Source organism: Schistocerca americana, chromosome 1, assembly GCF_021461395.2.
Source record: "Schistocerca americana isolate TAMUIC-IGC-003095 chromosome 1, iqSchAmer2.1, whole genome shotgun sequence".
Lineage (NCBI taxonomy): Eukaryota > Metazoa > Arthropoda > Insecta > Orthoptera > Acrididae > Schistocerca > Schistocerca americana.
The window spans coordinates 26,007,019-26,023,886 of NC_060119.1; the positions used below are offsets into that span (position 1 = coordinate 26,007,019).

At 45.4% G+C, this 16,868-nt stretch overlaps 1 protein-coding gene across 3 annotated transcripts in view; it reads right to left on the reverse strand.

Annotated features, from left to right (window-relative positions):
- The window catches only part of LOC124546004 (tight junction protein ZO-1), a 710,801-nt gene that overhangs the window by 474,234 nt on the left and 219,699 nt on the right, over nucleotides 1-16,868 (reverse strand). The window lies entirely within an intron of this gene.

A 16,868-nucleotide genomic window follows, 5' to 3' on the forward strand; every position in this document is an offset into this window, starting at 1 on the left:
GCACAACGACTAAGCCATTCTTGTACACCACTGCAGGTATGGGAATGCTTTTCTTCAGAGGACATGCTAACTGAAGTCGTAATACACACAAATGAGAAAACCAGACAATATAGAAGTCGATATGCTGATGAAACATGAACAGAATTGAGAGATGTTTCACTGACAGAAATGAAGGTCTTTATTGGATTACTGTACTATACTGCAATTTTCACATCCAATAAAGAGAATCTTGAATCCCTCTTTGCTACCGATGGTACATGCCGCGATATATTTCACTGCATAATGTGACTAAAACGAATGTTAGTTCTGCTAATCTGCCTTCGGTTCGATGAATCCGGAACTAGGAATGAGAGACTGAAAACCGATCCTGCAGCTGCAAAGTCAAGCATGCCGAAACTATCATCTCTTATTCGTAGTGCTTACAAGAATTTCCTGATTTCTCAACTAAACAGAAGAATTATTCACTGCAATGTGTGCAGCAAAGACCAAATGTTAACCTTTTATCTGCTGCACGCACTCAGAGAACAGTGATGCCATTGCTTTTCCCGAGTTAACTTGGAACAGACACATGCGAATGCAAAAATCTTGTTTCTGAACCCATAATGTAGGTTATTTTTGCTAACTAGATCTCGACGTAAATTCTTCCACTAAGGGATTTCTCATTTCTATTTGTTTTTATGTACGTTCTGAACAGAGGTCGCATATAAGTCAGCATGCTGCAGGGATTAAACACCAGGCAAATATAATAAAATACATCAAACTTGAAATAAACGTTTGTAACTAAACCAAATGCAACAAACAAAAACGAATTTCATCTTGACCTGTGTCGAGCGATTGTTGCAGCAAACATACCATTCAATGCAATTGAAAATAGCCAGTTCAAAAGTTTTCTAGAGAAATACTGTCACCGCAGCATCCCATAAGAATCCACACTGAGAAAGGACTATTTAGATTCTTTATATGAAAATACATTGAGCAGGATAAGGGAAGATATAGGCGATGCATACATGTCGATCTCTGTCGGTGAGAGAACTGACAGATAAGGTCGATATGACGCTAGTTTGATTGTTGGGATGTCAGATTCTGCCACTCGCTCTGTACCTCTTGCGATGTGCAGCAAAGAGCTCAGAAAGACTAACCAGGAAACAATTCCTCACTTTGTTAATAAAGCCCTCAAATTACATTCCCCAACAGTCTAGACGAAAAAAAAAAAAGGACTTGTAATGTACGCTGATGCAGTCGCATACATGACTGCCGCTGTTAAACTGCTGAAAGTACTTCAGCTAGCCTTTCTCCATGTCACCTGTCTTGCCCATGCCATGAATTGTGTAGCTGAGACGATACGTCTCGAATTTCCACAGGTAAATAAGCTAGTTTCAACCATCAAAAAGGTTTTTATTAAAGCACCTCCAAGAATCCAGTTATTCCGAAAGGAACTTCCCAACGTACCACTTCCACCAGAACCCATACTCACTCACCGGAGAAGGGGGGTAGAGACCGTGCATTTGAAAGACGTTAACAACATTCTTCTTAAACTGCGGTAGGAGCCAGTGAGCATTACTTCAGCTACAGATCTTCTAAAGAACCCAACAATTTTCAACGACATTGTACACATCCACGTTCGATACCACACTTGTTAGGTGTTGCAGATATCGACCGCGGTCCGTAACAGATATCGCTGGACCCGCGAGTCGCGACCAGCGCCGCTCCGCGGCTTGTGACAAGTGTCTAGAGCTCTCGTCCACTCCTGCTCGGGAGCCTTCAGCTGATAGGAAGAAAACTATAACAAGGCGCTTAGTCAAATATGGCAGAAGTAATGCCTCTCTAGATATCTGTATGCAGCATATGAAGAAGCCTGTAACACAAATTAAGTACAATATACATTTTTTTTTTTTTACCAACGACTACTAATTATTTCAGTCGTTGCAGACACAGACTATCCAGCCAGCTCCTCACCGACTTCACAGCCAAATCCGCAATATATGGTTCTGTTTAGCATTGGCCACCTGTCATCATAACAAATGACGACGAGAATAGTAAGATACATAAAATCTCATTATCCATTTTTGGTCCTTATTACGAAAGCTCTGGAGTGTTCAAGGAAACGGGCCTCCACGCAACTGCGATTGATAGAAAAGATGACAGAAAAAAATCAGCATGGTTCCAGGTTCTGTCGGTATGAAAGTTAGTGAAAAACTAAAGACAGTGCTAAAAAAAAAGAAAAGTAAAAAAAAGGGACTGATCACCCTCTGCACAGTGGCTGGGCTGACACCTTATCGGGCATATCAACAGAACATGAGTGTGCGGTCTCATTGGCGTAACTGGCCTAATGCCGTCATTTAAATACGCTGCGGTTACACCTGTTGACGCGGAACGGTCATTGTCGGCATATAAGATGCTATTAACACACAAGAGATGCACTTTCTCAAAGGAAAATGTGGAGAAAGTGTTAGTTATTTAATGTGACTGCAATTATGGACATGGACAATAATATAATGTGGGTTTTTGTCAATCTATCTATCTAGACAGCAAAATGTCAGGTTTTGGACACCTATTTTCTGATTTTTGTAATGACAGAACCTATTTTAGGTATCTAATTTAAGATTTTTAGAACCTCGAAGTCTGAGGTGTAGTCATCAGTCACAACACTCGCAATAGTGTCTCCTGTAGTTCCCTAAGGAATCAGGTACAGCCCTGGCTGGCCCGCAGTCACATACACGACGACATATACGATCTGAGGAGAACAGTGCTCTTGTGGCTACGTGAGGAGGGAACCCACACCCTGATTATTCACCTCTGCCGCCGCCGTGCCCTACAGACTTTAGCAGCGATCTGGTGCCTTGCAGTGAATCAAACGGATTTAACTAGGTCAGTAAGGTGGAAGGAGGGGTTGGGGCGACCGGGGTATCTGCCCCGTGCGACTATTTCAGGGGGCTGTGTATTCAAGAAAAAAACTTTGTTTCACAAAGCGCCTACCATCCAGCGCACTTTGGTCTGTCGATTATTCATATGATTTTGAAACGTATCCCTGTTGGTTTATGAACATTTTTGAACACATTCTAAGTTGATTTCTGAACGAATCATACGTTGATTTTTGAATGCGTGCATAGTGTACGTGATGTCTCCGCCAGGGGAATCCCCGCCGCATCCAGGGAACAAAAAAATTTTCCCGCAGCAAAAGGGGACGGAGCTTTACGAGCTGAGCTGAACAGACCAGAACGGATAAAAGCTAATTGCTGTTTGTTTATGTGGTTGATTCGGTAAGCGAATGATAAGCGTTGTTATAACTATTAGCGAAATCCGTAGATTCAGACTACCAGAGTGGAAATAAGTAACTTAAAGGAATAACAGGTAAGAAATATTACATATTATCTCTCGGCGTATCCAAGAAAATGAAATTTTCACAGAAAATTTTTGCCAAATTACGTTAATAAGTGCCAGGTGTTCAGTCCCCGGTAGCAGCCGCTTAAGTTCTAGTCTCGGAATAGCGCGGAAAACCCGTTGTACAAAGACGTAATAACGCCTAGCCGGAGAATAAACGCGGGATAACTAAACCGGTGATTCTCTTAGGGTTCGTGAAGTTAACCGGAGAATAAGTTTTGACAATGGCAGGAATACTTGCAGAATTAGTAAGCACAGGATTATTTCTTAGAACGAGGAAGGAGGGGAAACGGGGACATCACACAAACTATGCGGAAGAATTGACGATTCCAAATTTATATAAACGTTTCGTCGTACTACCGCTTTCCGGTCTCATGTTTGGGGAACTGGCGCATATGAATTAATGTGAAACTATTTTCTAACGTAAAACTTTTTCCTTGTAGTAGGCCTAGTAGGCATTTCATATTGGTACTTCGTGAATTATGTTCTGTCGTGTTATTTATGTAAACAAGGTAGATAAAAATGACAATTTGGGCCAAAACAGTCTCGCATATTTGGCGTGTGTTACAATTGCTGCAATGTTAGAAAGGTCTATTTTGTTTTATGTAGCAGACAGTGATAAATTAGACGTAATATCGTGAAACCACACCTGTCTTGGGTACTATCTGTATAAACAGCTTTTTCAGTATCAGAGGTTCTAGGCGCTACAGTCTGGAACCGCGCGACCGCTACGGTCGCAGGTTCGAATCCTGCCTCGGGCATGGATGTGTGTGATGTCCTTAGGTTAGTTAGGTTTAAGTAGTTCTAGGTTCTAGGGGACTGATGACCTCAGAAGTTATGTCCCATAGTCCTTAGAGCCATTTGAACCATTTTTCAGTATCAGATAACGACATTTTGATTTTTTGTGTGGCAAAACGTTTGATGAACTTTGATGAGGTAACAGATTCTATCGCAGGAAGGAAAGCACGCCATGTAAATCTGTAACAAGAATAGAGAGAAAAAAATGCTGTGACTTAAGGACTGAAGAAATGTGTACTGCCAAGTGTGTGTTATCTTTACTGCTTGTATGTGTCCTGTATTTAAATTTATGTCACGCAAAAGAGAAACTTGTTACCAATAAAGAGTGCATATTTTCTGAAGCGTTTTTATTCTCCTGGTCCCAAATAGCCCCACCCAATATTAACTGTGAGTTTTTTCTGGAGGGGGGTAAGATGACAAACCAGCCGACTGGGAGCAGGTGAGGCACAGCAAGACATTTCAATTTCTACTGTCCTGTAGATCATCAAGGCTTCCATTACAAAACATATACGTTCGAAATCCACACAGCGAAATACAGTGCCGTGCGACGAATGCTGTGTGAAGAGGTGTGGCATTGGACTTTGGCACAGTTAAGACCAAATAACATGTCTGACATTTCCTCAAACACACATGTTTTGCATATCAGACGCTTGAGAAAGACGTGCGGTACAAAATGAACATGTTTTTGAAAAATCGACTTTTTTTCAAATTTATGATGTTCCTATCTCAAACACTCGATTGGGAATGGGGGTGGGGGTGGAGGGGGGGGGGGGGGGGGGGTGGCGGCGCCACTATCAAATTTTTGCCACTCTCGGGGCTGATGAAAAATGAAAAAGAACAAATAAATAACGCCGCTGCGAGTTTAGAAGACTGGAGAAAAGCGTTATGTCACGTTAAAAATTGCTCCATTACTACTAGAGGAAGGATGCTTTGACGTACGAAGGAACTGACAGCGTAACAGCACCGGTCGGCGTGGACTGGATTAAAACAGCCGTCGCCGTCGTACGGAGCTGACGCGGCAGACGGCGATATTGCAGTAAGCAAAGAAGCGTAGAGCGGGCCATCAGCCCCCCATCTCACGCACGGCACGCAACGAGGCCCACGCGAGCAACTCACCGCCTGCTCGATTGGTCTCTGTGTCAAAGGGGTAATACACAGCAGGCGCCACGCCACCGAGTCTCTAAGTTTTGTGAAAGACGAGCGGGTCCCTGCGAACATCTTTTGGCAAGAGTGGAAAAAGAGGGCGTCACTCGAGAGCAATTGACGTTGCTAACAAATAAATTACTTGCGGCACGAAAAATTCGAGGGTCCAGACCAGCCAAACGTGAGCAACTGGCGGGAGCAGATTCTTCAGAACGTGTTGTGAGGCTGCAGCGCCTAGACGCCCGTGGGAACGCCGGTTGCCAGTGGCTGCTCTGTTCACGGCAGCTGGGGGACATTTCGAAAGTCCAAGCACTTTCGAAACGTCGCGATGCGTATTTAAGCTCACGGTCGCTGTACCGACGACAGCCGCCCGAAGTGGCCGTGCGGTTAAAGGCGCTGCAGTCTGGAACCGCAAGACCGCTACGGTCGCAGGTTCGAATCCTGCCTCGGGCATGGATGTTTGTGATGTCCTTAGGTTAGTTAGGTTTAACTAGTTCTAAGTTCTAGGGGACTAATGACCTCAGCAGTTGAGTCCCATAGTCCTCAGAGCCATTTGAACCATTTGTACCGACGACAGCTTCGTCAACCGCAACCGACGCGCCGCCCACATCTTCGCGGGAGACGCCACGTTTAAACCTGCGGGCGAGCTGGCTCTTCTCCGCTGGGAGGCGCCACACGTACACGCCGCCAGACGACACTGAAATCACGTGACCTCAATGCGTACGACTCCTCTCATTGGCCGGCTCATCTTTCTAAGCAGCCGCTATTTAGTGACCCCCCCCCCCCCCCACACACACACACAAATTCGGCGCCTCTCAAGACGTATCAAGATTAGTAAGGAAGACTGGAGCGAGGACACTTTCTCGATCTGGCAGGACGTTCAGATTGTTTTTTTTATATTCTCCTTAGCAAGAACATTACTCTCATTATATACAACTCAGCACCACAGAAGTACCTACAAGTATTGGGCAAAAGGGGGTACAAGAATAAAATACCATTATCCAAGACAGCGGCGATGACGTCATCAAAAATGGCGGCGATGATGTCATCCAAGATGTCGTCGATGATGTCATCCAAGATGGCGGCGATGACGTCATCCAAGATGGCGGATTTTGGCGCGAAGTTTGAATTTTGGTGGCAAAGTGCGATGCTCCCCTCCCCCAGAAAAATGGCAGGAAGTTCAAATTCCAACCTGATAATGCGTCGCACCTAGGAAAATGGCGGGAAAATGGACTTGCCTTTATTATTTAACCAATTTCAAGCAGATGTGTTCGCAACTGAGCCTGGACTGCAACTGGCTTAGTTCATATCCGTGCTGGCAGAGAGCGGTCTTCTGACGTCAGGTGATGATACACAAGTACCGCCATTCAAGATGGCTGCACCCGATGTTCCACCACGAACTCTAGAGCTGAAGCTTAGTTCACATCGTGGCCACCAGAGGACGCTACCGTCATGTCGCGTGATGACACAAGATCGTCTGCTCTCTCTCGCTCGCGTCTGTTATAACCGGACACGCGCCGCGCCACCGGCGTTCGACCGCTTACGTCACACACACACGGCCACCACCTTTATACACGTGCTGGACACAGTCTTCTGTAAATATGCAAACACCCACATCGCGCATCTAGCCTATCAATTACCTAAGTACTTAATTTCATTTGAATTTTAATCAGAATAAATAATTCAATTTACAATTTCAATATTCACTAATCAAATGAGAAGTTCCACATTTTCCCACCATCAGCGCGGTGTTCATTGATGACCTAGTACCCCCACCCCACCACCCCTAGAATGCTGCACTCCTATTGGTCACTTAATTCGACTTCATATAGGTATGAAAAGGTGTTCACTATAGTTTCAACTGGACTCGCATTCGGGAGGACGACGGTTCAATCCCGTCTCCAACCATCCTGATTTAGGTTTTCCGTGATTTCCCTAAATCGTTTCAGGCAATTGCCGGGATGGTTCCTTTGAAAGGGCACGGCCGATTTCCTTCCCAATCCTTCCCTAACCCGAGCTTGCGCTCCGTCTCTAATGACCTCGTTGTCGACGGGACGTTAAACACAAACCACCTAACCTATAGTTTCAACTACTTAGTTTCAACTACTTTTCAAGGTCCTTGGACAGTTTACGAGTACTGAGCGTGTTTGCAGATATGTGTACTGCATTATTTAGGAGCAGTTTGCATTCGTGCAGTCAAATTAGGAGTTGTTTGCGCGTCTGTGGGCTGTGCAACATGACCCCAGGCACATCTGGGTGGGTGTTTTGTGATACTGTGATAAATATACTCCATGCCTAAATAAAATGTTCGAAAATAAATAGAGTGCAGTCATTCCTTACTCTCCGGCTGAGTCGTTTTCCCACCATTTTTCCAAACCATCTTGGTTTACGTCAGGAAACGGAGAAGGCGTCCTCTGCTGGTGGTACTGAGTACTAGACCTCGGGGAGAACACACTGTTTGCCGCCATGGATAACTGTACTTGCGTCATCAGTTGGTGTCACTGTGGCGTCCTCTGATGGAGAGGAAATGTACTAAGCCAGTTGGAGTCTGGAGCTCGTGGTGAATCCACTAGGTGGCGTCATCTTAGATTACGGTACTTGCGCCATCACTTGACGTCACTGTAGCATCCTCTAGTGGCATCGATATGAACTAAGTCAGTTAGGCTATGGACTCCGCGACGAATGCATTTGGTGAGGGTGCTGCCTCTAATTGTTTAAATAAAGGCTGGTGTATGATTTGTACAGTTGACGATTAGCAAGCAGTCTTTTAGATGGATTATTATTTTGACAATTTTAGAAGTTGTTTGGCTATCTGGACGCAAACGCTCTGCACTGTTTCTGAATGGTTCGCATGTCTGTAGGTTGTGCAATGTGTTATTTTTGACAGTTTACGATTAACAAGAGTGTGTGTAGAGCTTTGTACATGAGATTTGTTGGAGTAGTTTGCAGGTATGTGTGCTGTGGGGCATGTCAGAGCGCGTGTTCTGTGATACATATACTCCATCCCTAAATAAATTGCTACCAAATAAATGAAGTACGCTCCTTACCGCCTCCATAAATGCGCTGAGTCCTTTTACCACCCGCCCCTAAGGAGAGGTGGCGGTCTGCCGACTTAGGCTAGTGGTGGTGAGGAGCTTCGTTTGCAGCAATTTTCTTATATTGGTAGCGAAAAACAAGTGAGCTTTGTATACTGGCAGAATTCAAACTTGGCGCCAGTTCCCAGGAGGAAGTGGCGGTCGGTCGGGTGGATGAGGTTAGTACAAGTGTCCTTTCTTCCCCCACTTTTCTTAGGTTGGTAGCGAAAGTGCAAGTGACCTTTCTATACAGCCAAAATTCAAACTCTGCGCGAGTTCCTAGGAAGAGGTGGCGGTCCCGTCCTTGAAAAGTAGTTGAAACTAGGTAGTTGAACACCTTTTCACACCTATATGAAGTCAAATCACGTGGCCGATAGGAGTGCAACATTCTAAGGGCTGAGGGGCGGGGGGGAGGGGTGCTAGGTCAGTAATGAACACCGCGCTAATAGTGGGAAAATGTGGAAATTCTCATTTGATCATTGAATATTGAAATTGTAAATTGAATTATTTATTGTGATTAAAATTGAAATGGAAGTAAGTACTTAGGTAATTGATAGGTTAGATGCGCGATGTGGGGGAGGGCGGCGTGACACTTTCCCGCCAGAATTCAAAATTCCCGGCAAAAATACGCCATCTTGGATGACGTCATCGCCGCCATCTGGGATAACGGTACTTTGTTCCCATATTTGTACCAATACTCCTACAGCACTTCAGTTCAAAGTTATGTTTATCTCAGTTCCTAAGTGTACATAGTGCATTAGCCCTTTGTACACATCTGATTGCGTTTATTGACAACCTCCGCTACCAGCACATCAGTTCTCACAAATATGGCCTGACATAAAAAACTGAGCAGCCAGATGTCAGTGTAACTTTGTACATACCCATCGGTGGGTATCTAAATGATAGGAGTTGCAATTCTGTATCATAGGTAGAACGGCCACGAGACGGCATTGTTCGTGTTTGCTTTTGTTACCAGGTCTGGTCGGTTATAGAACGGCCATCGACAGCGTCAGATGTCAAGTGATCCACTGTGAAGGACACACGGATGCCGCGTACTCGTTATCCGCTTCTGACAGAGTTTGACAACGGCCTCATTCTTTCGCCTGCTTGTCGAATACCGCAATATTCAAATTTTGTCGTCCTTTCAAGTGTGACAATGATTCGATGGTGGACTGCACGCTAGCGAGAGGGGTAGCCGAGGTTCCGATCCACCGCGTCTGTCCACCACACGGAAGGACTGCCATTTTGTGCATCCAGCACATCGTCACCCCTTAACGTCTGCGTCAGTCGTCCGAGAACAAGCTACGGACTGGCGGCAACATTCTGCGTCACCGTACACCACTGGACAGAGATTAATCGTAGCAGAATTGCGGAATTACTGTCCCGTACGTAGCGTGTCTTTAAAACCACAACGCGAGCGGCTGCGTCTGGAGAGGTGGCGGCACAGTGGCAGAAACGTCACGGTCAGCCTACGTGATCGCGTGTCGCCCCTCGTGCCACACACAGTACCGTGGCGCAGTTTCTCAACACGACTACGGTCGCCCACCAGCGACACGCGTCCGCGCCACATCCAGGTACTCCGCTGGTCAGCCGCGTGGGAGCACCCCGTCCCAGCGTCAGAATTTAGTGGGACAGCGACTAATTCAAACGTATCCGGCCACCTCGGCTCACGAGAAGCTGCAACGGCTCCACGGCACCCTTCCCAGCCGAATCGGCGCACGCGTCCAGACCGGAGTGGACGCAACGTCACAGTGATAAGTGATCTCACACTGCCACCTTCACTCTTGATTTGACTCTACTCTATAATCACGACGATAACAACACGTGTCCTCTCAACTCGTCAAATATAAGTCTGTTTCCTCTTCCGCTTCTGGGGGCTTTACCTTTTTTTTCACACAGTTTAGAACACAAATTGTAAAGTGTCAAGCCAAGAACACGTACTACTCATTAAACACCTATTAATTATTGTATTTAACGTGAAGATTACGGCAGGACTACTGTTTGCGAAAAAGAAGAAATTTTATGTTTACATGACTCCACGATTTCTCTTTTACTTAACATTTTAATATTTAGAGTGAAACGTCTGGTCACCAAACGGTTGCTTCAGTCAGATGAACGTACGTGGCATTATCTCTAAATTTCGATTTCCCAACTGCGATTATTGTAAACAGTCTTTCACATACGTGTCTAGTTACGAACATACTGCAGAATCGAGCAGTTATTTTAAACGATTCCATGAGCAGTTCACGAGAAAAATTCTTGTAGATGTTTTCTATTTTTTTTCTCTAGTGCGGAACCTCTCTCCTCCCATACGATGATATTGGAATTCAGTGAGTTACAGTCGTACTTTAGGATGCGACTTTCCAAAGTCCAGTGCAAAAGGAGTTGCAAAAATATCAAATTGAACCTTAAACTGATTCGAATTACTAAATCGCTTATAGTGATTTGTAACGCGATTTGAACGAGCGTAAGCATACGTAGCACTATAGCATGTAGCGCTAACGAAAGACGACACCAAATTGTTATTGTAAAGGTTCCCTAACGACCACAAGAGGTATTAAACAGCTCGTCACAGACCGTTCAGTTACGAGATCCTTGTAACATAGAAATGGTTACTGAAAAGTAACTTCTCCTTTTAAGAGCAGGAAGTAGACAGTAATCAGCGGAAGACATGAAGAATTGCAAAAACACGTCGAATATCTACGCAACAACGTATTTTTTTTTCACTGAGCTTCAAGAGAAACCATTTTATGAACGCGTAAAATAGGAGGAGGAGATTAACGTTTAACGTCCCGTCGACAACGACGTTATTAGGGACGGAGCACAAGTCGGACTAGGGAAGGATGAGGAAGAAAATCGGCCGTGCCTTTTCAAAGGAACAATCCCGGCGTATACCTGAAGCGATTTGGGAGAATCAAGGAAAACCTAAATTAGGATGACCCGACGCGGGTTTTGAACCGTCGTCCTCTCGAATGTTGGTCCACTTTGGTCACTATTGCGTCAGAACAGAAAAGAGTTGAACAAAAGACGTATCGTCGACTGCCGAATGTGCTTCCTACAGCAGTTACGAAAAGCCATCGTAACCTCGCTTCTCTCACACGCCAGATAGTAAGAGAAGAGGTACAACAATTTATGCCATCCATTAACATCTGACCGCGTATACAAGAGACAGGAGCGACGAACTTCGCCCCCATACTTAAGGAGGCAATAGAGAATTTGAAGTAAGAGGTGTATCGACCTTTGGAACCGATCTCCAGCGCCAGTCGTACGAGCCAGATGAGTGGAGGACTCCGCCGACTCGGTCTTACGCCGCCGCCATCAAACAAGCCAGCGCCTGACCAACGCCGGTACAACCAACCCCTCCACACTCGCAGGAAAAACTGCCAGTTTGTTTTCCCTGTAGACGCCCTAGAAACCTTGCGAAGAAAGAAGGCGGCTGTTAGACGGCTATTACGTCGCAAGACGTCAACCGCCACAACAGTCCTATCCACGCCGGTCAATTGCAGACGATTCCTACCGACCTGCTGGACGAAGCTCGTCGTCGTAGCCTGGAGGAGGTCGCTCCCCAACACGCCGTAGTCAACCTCTGTCGCCGTACAGAGTTACCACCTACCAGCCTACCCGCCGAATTTACAAAAAATAAGTGACTATCTACGGAGGCGAGGCCTACAGAGATTAAAATGTTCCATGGAAGATAGTCCCCAAGATATCAGGAAATCTCGCTGACTTCATCATCGACGGACAACCTGCCTGGATACTAGTAGATTCAGGAAGTTATTTATCTGTAAAGTCGAATGCTTATCATCGCCTGTTAAGGACTATGTTCCGTGATACGAAAGCAACTGTGTTGAAGGTCGCAAATGGCAAATTTGTCCACCCGAAAGGGACATGAACTGCAAGAAAAACTATCAATAGTAGAACGCGGCCTTTCGAATTTGTCGTTTTTGCAGAATGTGGTCATAAACTTATTTTCGGGTGGGAGTTCTTGCAGAGAACACAAACAGTCACCGAGTGTGGAAGCTTAAGGGTCCAGATTGATGAAGCTACTCCAACAAGCACACATAGTAAAACTTCTCTGTGCAGTTATTTGCCGATGAAGACTTTTTAATCCGACCAAACGAGTTCCAGTCGTCAATCTAGATGCCCAGTTAAACTGTTATGGTTCAAATGGCACTAAGCACTATGGGACTTAACATCTGAGGTCATCAGTCCCCTAGACTTAGAACTACTTAAACCTAACTAACCTAAGGACATCACACACATCCATGCCCGAGGCAGGATTCGAACCTGCGACCGTAGCAGCAGCACAGCTGCAGACTGAAGCGCGCAGGACCGTTCGGTCACAGCGGCCGGCAAAGTGTTATCCTAAAAAACTATTCGTGCCCACAAAAGAACGCTGCATGCTAGCTAAGATCATAAGCACTGCAGGTCGCCAAGCAGGACTCTTTGTAAGTGCGTAGGGATGCCTGGGCCAGTCCAGGAAGGAGAGCTTAGTGTCACACACGAAGAATTGTGTGTCGCAACCACAAAAGACAATGCAGGGAAGCAAGTTACTACCGAAGTGCCAAGAGAATCTAGCGTGACTCAGGGACAACGTAGGCGAGTAATATTATCGAAAATATTTTCGAAAAATATGTCAGTAAGGAAATTGGACGATAATTGTTTAAGTCTTTCTTGTTGCCTTTCTTATGATAAGGTTTAGCAACTGCATATGTTAACCTGTCTGCAAAAATCTCTGCGCCTGACATGCATTCCAAGTGTGGCTTTGTTGCCGCTAGGTGCGCCACTGGGTCTCCCACCATCAGACAGCAACCACTTTCTACGTAGTGAGTACGTCGTATGTTAGACTGTCGTAAAGATCCGACGCACAATGTCAGCCGTTTGTGACTTATTTCGCTAAAGGACCTGACAGAAAGGCGTCATTCCTTTTATCTGTGCGTAAAGGTACGAGAACGAAAATATAAAAGAATTCAGGAGTGCCGTGGTTTGTTGTTGTGATTTTGCTGATTTTCATTATGACGGTAAGGGACTGATGGAAATTTAAAAGTCGAATTGACGGTCCAGTATCATTCTGGAGAATTTGTTTCTAAGATCGGATGTGAGTCGTCCAACATTACGGATGAGGTTATAGTGAGAAGATCGTGCTTTTGCCTGGACTTTTTGGGTGTGTACTGAATGGTGACAAGACTTTTCGTTATTTAGTGGTCTGTATGGGTGACAAAGTTCGGCAAATAACGGAGAGCTATGCGGAGGAATGTGTTTTAAATGATTTGCACTTTCTAGAAATTGGTATTTGTTGCTAACGAACACTTTTCGGAGACACAAGTTATTATGTGAAGAAGAAACACTTGGTAGATTCTTGACTTTTTCCTGGCTATGAGTAACTAACAGCCTTTGATGAGTGGGTACATTTGATAGCTGAGATGATTGGTTATGTTGCAGACGTGATCAATGGAGTCTCTGAATGTGAGCTTGGAGTCAATACTAAGGCGGTTCTGTCTGATGTAATTACAACATCCTCAGGAATTCGCCGGGATTCAGATTTGAGAGAAGCTATTGAAATACTGTTGCCGAATTATTTAATTAATTGTGATGATGGTTTTAACGTTGCACCGTGACCTGAAATGTGTACGATGAGGCGTGACATTTCAGTCTCCTCATCAAACTCCAGACCTATGCACTTCTAATTAATTATGTTCGTTCTTGCACATCCTTTTAATCAAACCGCCCGTCTAATGTCGCCGTCAATCATCAACAAAACCAGCTCCCGTACCTTCCAACCTAACGCAAAGGTGACCTCGAGGATCTGTCCTCTCTCCAGTACTGTTATGTCCTAAGCCATACGCCAATGACGCCACTTCCTTAGTCCTCTAACCTGCCTTCCGGAAATACCAGGGGTTCTCCAGATACATCTAAGCCAAATCACCTCCTGGTACAACCAGCAGCTCCTCAAAATAAACCGTCCAGAAAACCGGGTAATAATTTCAGCAGGAACTACCACCAGCTTCCGCCCCACAACTTTCACCTTAACATTTACGACCGTCCTGTCCAATTAACTAACACGTTGGAATAACGCTTGACTGCCGTCTAACGTGAGAACCCCATCTACTAACCATTCACAGAAAAGTCCACTACTAACTGGTCGAACATGGGGGTTGCACGTCTCCACAATCCTGCACGCCTATAAGTCCTTGATCTGAGCCACCGTGTGCTATGCTTCCTTCCCCTTTCTACCACGCCCTACATATCCCCCCTCCCGCCTAACTTGTCGGATGAACTCAGCGTCCCCGGCAGGTACCCCTCGCCCTACTGCCACTAACCACCCTGCTCTGCGATCCTACCTGATGCTCCGCCAACACACTCACCCGGCACCACACCTGCACGCTCTCCATTTTCTCTCCCAACAATCTTCAGTCTTCTCTCCTTAGCCGCCTATCGGGCCTGGTTCAACACCCCACTCCTACCTTGTCAGGGCTCACATTCTCACCACTCCCCTTTCATCACATCCTAAGGGTTACTTCGGTACCTTATCCCTCGTAACCCCCCCCCCCCCCCCAAAAAAAAATCCCTGAACCAAACATCCACCCAAATGAAACCTATACTACACAACAACAAAAAACCGATAAATTTCGTAATACCCTTACCTTCGACAATCTACATTTAAACATTTCTGTGCAAACATTTTAAACAATAAACAAATCAGCCTTTTATCTTTTAATTAACGACACTCACCATCTATGTTTTATTTCGTAAACACACTCAGTTCTTTAACGCCGCCGGCCGAAGTGGCCGTGCGGTTAAAGGCGCTACAGTCTGGAACCGCGAGACCGCTACGGTCGCAGGTTCGAATCCTGCCTCGGGCATGGATGTTTGTGATGTCCTTAGGTTAGTTAGGTTTAACTAGTTCTAAGTTCTAGGGGACTAATGACCTCAGCAGTTGAGTCCCATAGTGCTCAGAGCCATTTGAACCATTTTTCTTTAACGCCACGTGCTGCGTGTTATTCTCTTAACGTCCTCTCATATAGCAGGCCCTGCACTGGCAGCCTGGATATCAATCACTGTGAACCTGCGAGTTGCGGTGGACGAACATTATTTCTGCACATTTCCAGCACAGACAATTTATGAACGTATGTTCGACATATTCTTTTGGTCACGTTAAACACACGATAGCGTTTACATGAAAATGGAATTACATATTTCCAAACCGCTGGTGACAGAAAAAAAGAGAAGAAGCAGCAGTTGTCGTGAAGAAAGACGGCTTGTCCAGAACGCCGCCGCTACAGGTTTCCCCGCCGACGCGCTCACCACGAGTGCTCTGTCCACATCTGCTTTATACCTCCTACTATTTGCTGATGACAAGATGTTCGCGTTTTCCCGCTTCAGTTGAAGTTCCTCGAAACAGTGCTCACGTACACTGAGGGTATCTTTGTTGTCCATCATAATCTACTTCTTCTTCTTTTCTTTTTTACAGACTTCATTGTGGATAATTAGACGCCTTCCCTTCTCTTCTTTTTTAGAGACTTCATTGTGGATAATTAGACGCCTTCCCTTTCAGTGGGTCAGTTGATTTCCTTTATGTGGTACACACGTCTGAAGTGCTATATCGATCGCAAGTGACGCATGTCGTGTGAATGCTTCGTTTCGCACTGACTGGAAGAAATACACGGGGCGTGGGGAACGCCGGCCAGACAGGCGACAGCGAGCAAAGTGTAAACACCATGAAAGAATCTGTCGGTCGACGTGTGACCTACGCATTGCGCATTACATCAAGAAATTCCTCACTATACCACAATAGAAGAAAACAAGAAAATAATTATATTCAGCAACAAACATCTCTTAACACTAGAAGAAAATTTCCAAATTCAGAAATATAACAACAGAAAAGAAACACGTAGAAAATGACCAAATGTTAGCAACCAAAGGATATTTAAACTAATATAATATAGTAAAAAAATAAAAACTGCTCTGCAGCCACAAAAACATTATAACATTAACCAGGACATATCCATCCATGGTCAGTCACCACACTACCATAAAAAAGTAGCCGCGGGGGATTAGCCGAGCGGTCTCAGGCGCTGCAGTCATGGACTGTGCGGCTGGTCCCGGCGGAGGTTCAAGTCCTCCCTCGGACATGGATGTGTGTGTTAAGTGGATCTACACAATGTGAAAACAAAAATACATTCCATGTCAGTGAAATGCAGCGTACCAAAACGGAACACCTGTATGTTGGATTGGGTTGTTTGGAGGAAGAGACCAAACGGCGAGGTCATAGGTCTCAGTGGATTAGGGAAGGACGGGGAAGGAAGTCGGCCGTGCCCTTTAAAGGGAACCATCCCGGCATTTGCCTGGAGCGATTTAGAGAAATCACGGAAAATCTAAATTAGGATGGCAGAACGCGGGATTGAACTATCGTCCTCCCGAATGCGAGTCCAGTGTGCTAACCACTGCGCCACTACGCTCGGTCACCCCTGT